This window comes from Limulus polyphemus, unplaced genomic scaffold, assembly GCF_000517525.1.
Source record: "Limulus polyphemus unplaced genomic scaffold, Limulus_polyphemus-2.1.2 Scaffold1286, whole genome shotgun sequence".
Lineage (NCBI taxonomy): Eukaryota > Metazoa > Arthropoda > Merostomata > Xiphosura > Limulidae > Limulus > Limulus polyphemus.
Genome location: NW_013666896.1, coordinates 143,344 through 149,241, shown reverse-complemented (window position 1 = coordinate 149,241; position 5,898 = coordinate 143,344). Strand labels below are relative to the sequence as shown.

Sequence of the window (5,898 nt, the reverse complement as noted above, 5' to 3'; positions counted from 1 at the left end):
TAGAATTCGGGTTTCGATACCCGTGGTGGGCAGAACACAGTTAGTCCATTGTGTTGCTTTGTACTTCACCTCAAATAAAAAAAATCAATTCCTTTATTTTTTAAGGAATGTTTTTTTGGAGAACGCGTGTACTATGTAGGTCGTCTTGTAAAAACTTGTTGTGGAGCATGTGTTGGCTTGGAACCTACGCTATTTTGATAACTTTTTCATCATGTTCTAAAGTTAGATAAAATATGGTAAAAAAGTTATTTGAAAACACGGCATTAATATTGTAAATATACTATAAGGCTCAAAGTACAGAAGAGTATAGTACTAAAAGTTACTGGCAGATGCACACTGTCGTTATTACACGTTTTGGAATTTATTTTAAATGTGTTTATACACCACAACTGCGTATTTGGATGTGCTGTTTTATAGATATAAAAAGGTTGGCAACATTCAACCAGTTTCTCTAAAATGTATTTTTATGACAGTAAGTTGCACTGGCCTATTATTCACTAATATCCGTTTAAAAATATGCATGTTTATTTATTTTTTGTTCCACATAGAAACATACAACTGAGAACCGATTAAGTTCTTAATCACAATTTTCATCATCCAAAATTAGTAAAACGAGGTTTTTACGTCATAAATTCTCTTTTCAGTTTTACCTTCGGTGAAAAAGAAAACAATTCTGTAACACATTCACACATTAACCAGTTCTTCCGCTGTATATCCAGTAATGAATTTGGTGCAATGCTCTAACATTATTCACACACCTAAATGAATTTGTTACTGTATGGTAATTTAAAAGTACTAAAAAAACCCATACGTATTAAACGAGTTTGTTTGTTACTAAGTGCAAAGTTACATAAGGGGTTATCTGTGCTGTGCCCAACCATGGGTATCGAAACCCGATTTTTAACGTTATAAGCCTTCAGACTTGCCGCTAAGCCACTGGAGAGCTGTAAAACAACAAGAGTTGATACAAAAAATTGATTAAGAATGTTAAAATAGAAAGAATAGTACATCAACCAAACTGATCAAATGGCCTTTTATACTTTATTTTTAATGTAGTGATTTTAACTTTTTTTTTGTATTATTACATGGTCATCCCACTACAGCAAAGATTTTATAGAAATCCTAGGTCAAGTAATATCTCCTTACTTTTGACCATTCGATTGTTAAATAACACTATTGTATCTATTCATCTATTACTTTATATATGCAACAATGTTAAACCACAGCTTAGCCTTACTTAGACAAATTCTCATAACAGAGGACAAGTACCGCTCTCCTTCTAAACAAGGTAAGAAATGTTTTAATTATATTCATTTTGTGGTTTTCGTCGTTTCAAGAACACGCTTCTAAGTGTTATATTAATTTCTAAAATCATATTATTACGTTTTTAACAATAGTATTTTTAAAGTATAGATGTTGGCTCATAACATGGATGATAATTGTATATGGTAACTCAAAAAGTAAGTTTTTCTCCAAGTTGTTCTTTTCATTAGTTATTAAATTCATACATTTTTGGTCACAAAGTAATCCTTTCACGCGTTTCTGTCTTCTCAATAGACAGAAACACCTTAAGATGGCTATTGAACTTATTACAGAAAACTTGTGCATTAAATAAAATTACAATTAATCGCTATTATTTATATATATATATTTATTATTATTATGTTTCAAGTATATTATTATATTCCAATACATTTTCCCGCATGCTTTACCATTTTTTCTAAGTATATTTATTTTAAAGTTTATTGTTGTATTCCAAAGTTCGAATGTTCCTTTTATTATATAATACGTTTCTAATCACATAAAAATAAACTAATATATTTGATGTCAATTTTATAAAATGTATTTTTCCTGTAAGCTTTGTGTTAATACATATTTATAAATATGTTGTATGGTAACATCACAATTTCATTACGAAAGGTTATGTGCAATATATTTTTTGTCATAGATGGTAGTATATATTTAGTATATGTTGTTTGATTTGATATGAAAAAAATGACATGAAATTAAAAGGTATATCTATCTTAAATATTGCATATATTAAATATCTGTTTAAACAGCGTGGAACCAGTTTATTTTTAGGGCACTTAGTAAAATTTCGTAAAAATAATTATTTTCTAAAAATGAACGTATTTAAGTTGAATAATTTTAAATAATTTCTACATGCGTCTTTGTAAACAAAGTATAAATCCTTAACTAATAGTCCTAGCTTCTGGGTAGAAACCATATTGGTTCTTCCTGAAATCGTGATAAACTTGCCAACACTGAGCCAGTTACCCGCCAAGTCTCAGGTCATCAAGGTGTCGCAGTTGACTGCCTATTTTCGCTCAGTTATTTCAGTTTTCTCCGCAAGGAGTAATCCAGCCGTTAAGATAGCTTCTAGGAATTTTCTGATTTTGTACGAATACATTTTCATATGCCAAAAAACATTTTTTTAAAAACACCCTTTGTAAAAATATATTGCAGATCAATTTAGCGTATAACCCTATTATGCCATGTAGTAATTTTCTTCTCCTAGCTATGAAACAGCTTTAAGCATCAGTTAAAAAGAGAGAGAAAAAAAAACAAAAAAAACTTCCAATAATTTATGCGGGTGAAACGTATAAATTCTTGAATTGGACACCAATATCTTTAAAAGTTTTGCATGATCTACAAACTTAATGCTTAAATACGGCGTATTATTCTTCATCTTAGCAATACCACTTATCCTCTCCTAGATAGATTTTAAGATTTTCATCTGCTGCCCCTGATATTTAGCGCCATTTTTAGATTCATCTCCGTTCCTCTAGTAGACACGGAGGTACATCTAGACTTCCTTGATCACCCACCAACTCTTAGCTCTTTCGAGTGTTATGCAAAATTTAAAAATTAAATCGTTGATTTTTTTGGTCTTTACTCTTCTACAATGTGCAAGATGCCGCCCGCATTTCACAATGAATGAAGTTGGTGTTAGAGAGACAGAACGGACCAGCTGCCAAAGCCATTCTGTGGCCCTGTAAGTGCTCTTACTCCTCCCAAGTTACTGAGAAAAGTAAAATTTGTCATGCTTATTTCTGTTGGATGGGGGTCACAAAAAATGATTTGAGAAGGGTATTTGATCTGCTACTGCTCGAAGAATGAATGTTGGTAAATGAACCATTACTTTTCACATACAAACCTAATAAAGGAGAGGCAGTAAATAAGTAAACAGATTTATCTATCTGTATTTATACCTGTTAGAAGAATCTGGTACCACGGTGCTTGGAAAATATGGACGTTGTTTGTTAGAACTTAAAATACTCATTCCAAATCTTAAAGTACAGCAAGGGGGGAAGGTGCATCTGGCGTTCGGACATGGTCGGTGTGGTTTCTGTCTAATTACATATTGGTTTTCAAGCTGACCAGCGTCCAGCCTAAGTTGTTTATTTACTTATCACCTTCTATCCTTCCTTGCTATTGTAAGTTATGTGATGTTATTATACTGATTCATACCCATTGTTGCTGGACTGTTTATGTACAAAGCCCATTTTTTTTTATTATGATATAAAGAATCTTTCTATAAACATTTTAAAAGAATATTTATCTGTGAGTTATAGTTATCAGATAGCAACGAAGTAATTCAATGGCCGTCCAGGTACAGTTTCCCTCCTGTTTAGTTGAGAAGAAGCTGGTGATGAGGATGGTTGTGACCATTGTGTAACATATCGGATGAATGGAGACTGTTTTCTTCCTTGCACCAATAGGTCAGAATTTGATTTCCTTCAGGACTGTAGATATCGCGCTCAAATAAAGCTATCTTTCATTTTATGAAACAATGTTCTCTGCCTATTCTATTTAATTTTGTGATAACATTTACTGGCAAGCAACTTTATCTTAATGTTATTCACGAACATTTATTACTTTCATGTAATTCTTATTTATATATATAATAAAAAAATCACATCTTGTAGGTCATCAAAGTGAATTAACAACTCAAATGATATACAAAAAAGGTATCCAAAAATTCATATTAGTTTCAAATTTAGTATGCAAATTTTATTGAATAAAATGTAAAAAAAAAAGAATTATATGTCTTCTAAATATATATATTCACATATTGCAAATTCCCACTGTGAATAATTCAACTTATAAACAAAAAATATGGTCTTATTAACTCCTTTCATATTCCATTAACCAGTATGTGAAAAAAATGTTAGCCAAGTAGTCAGAGAAAATGGTGAAATCAAACCATCACTTGTTCTTTATAAAAAAAGAATGTATGCTGAGGAAATGGGGAGTATAAAATGGTTTAATTCACAGTTAAAAATACACTACCAAATGCTTTTCTTTTTCATTATGGTCATTATATAAGTTTAATAATTTTTAAAAAGCCATGTATGATGGGCTTTGATAGTTCAGTGTCACCAAACTCTTAAACACAAAAAAAAATAAAGTACAAACAAAAAATGAAGTAAATAATTTTCTTTTCCCCATCAACACAAAATGCTATGATGAACAACTTTAGCTCTATAATATCATGGAATTATATTCATCAACATTACTCTTAAAGGAATATTTAAAATGTGGTCATTTTTAGGCACTTGAAATATGATCTATTTAATTAATAAACATTATTCTTTTGAATTATATTGTTTAAAAATGGCAGAACAAAATTCAACAGGTGCAATTACATATTTCAATGCATGGATAAAAATTTCCTTCCAGGAAAAAATCCGATTTTGCTCCTATGCAAAAATGTCTATAGTGCCACTTAAATCAATTAGTTCAAGGTGTTAATATTAGAATAAAGGAACTTGTGGTGTGGAGGTAAGAAAAAAATAACCCATTACTCTTTAAAATATTCTCAAACCTGCGGATGGTAGCCTTTAATATCAATGACAGAGTATCATACTATATACTAGAGCAGCGAGCGGTTCCCAACCTTTTCACCACCAAGGAACCTCATGTTTTTTTAAAGATTCCATCTACCCAACAAATTGTTTTTCTTTCTAATAATTAACTTGTTTTTCCATTTTTCATTATCAAATAAAAGACATATATAACTGAGTGTGCAATTAAAAGAACAGCAGAATTCAAAAACTTACTTGTTTAATGAGATGGTATTATCTTCGAGGACCCCCAGGGGCCCGGGGACCACAGGTTGGGAATCACTGTACTAGAGTGTTGAAGACTAACAAAGATTTTATTAAGAAACTCGTGAAAACATAACATTTTTAACACGTACATTTAGCTGTGTGGTTAGAACTTGTGTTAGCAAATATACAAGTGGTGGAACTAAATATGCATTGTAAACTTTTAGATTAATAGGTTATTTAACAAATCAAAATGCACTTGATTTAGCTGATCATAGAGCTTTAATAGAGCAGAAAAGATTGGATTTAACAAATCTTCTCTAAAAAATAAAAGGCAGATTCCTTAAAATAAGAAATAACATCACTATTTTTAAATTATTTTTTATTTTAGCCAATTACCTTTCACAAAACAGGTATATCATTAAAACCTGTTAGATGTGTCTCAAGTTGATCTAACAAGTTTCATTGTATACTTATTTTGCTAATAATTTTGTTACTTATTGCTGATTTCAATGAGGTGATGACTATGTTTGGAGTATATGAAAACAAAAGAGAATTAATACTTTGCTAATATGTTACTATCTGTCAACTCCTCTTTAAAAAAATAATAATGAATAGGTCTTTAACAGTGTTAATAGGTTTCTACAATGTTTTCTTACTTTTGGTAAATATTAGCCACTCGTTTTGTCTGAAATAGGTAATAAAAAAGTGTGAATTTTGAGTGTTAAAACCTTTCTGAAAGGCATCACCTAACTATCAAAATAAAACTCTCTAACCACAACAATAAGCCCATGAAATACTAACTATACTAGAATCAACCAAAGTAATCTAAAAAATAAAATGACCA

At 30.6% G+C, this 5,898-nt stretch overlaps 1 protein-coding gene across 3 annotated transcripts in view; it reads left to right on the top strand.

The window, feature by feature from the left end:
- The window catches only part of LOC106462940 (potassium voltage-gated channel protein Shaker-like), a 129,978-nt gene extending 126,145 nt beyond the window's left edge, over positions 1-3,833 (top strand). For 2 of the 3 annotated variants that reach the window (XM_013922908.2, XM_022390340.1), the window contains one exon: positions 2,210-3,832. The gene's annotated coding sequence lies outside the window, so the exon portion shown is untranslated. Of the gene's footprint in view, positions 1-2,203 lie in introns of all 3 variants that reach the window. The other variant, XM_022390341.1, reaches the window with a different exon arrangement.
- Positions 3,834-5,898: the final 2,065 nt, after the last annotated feature.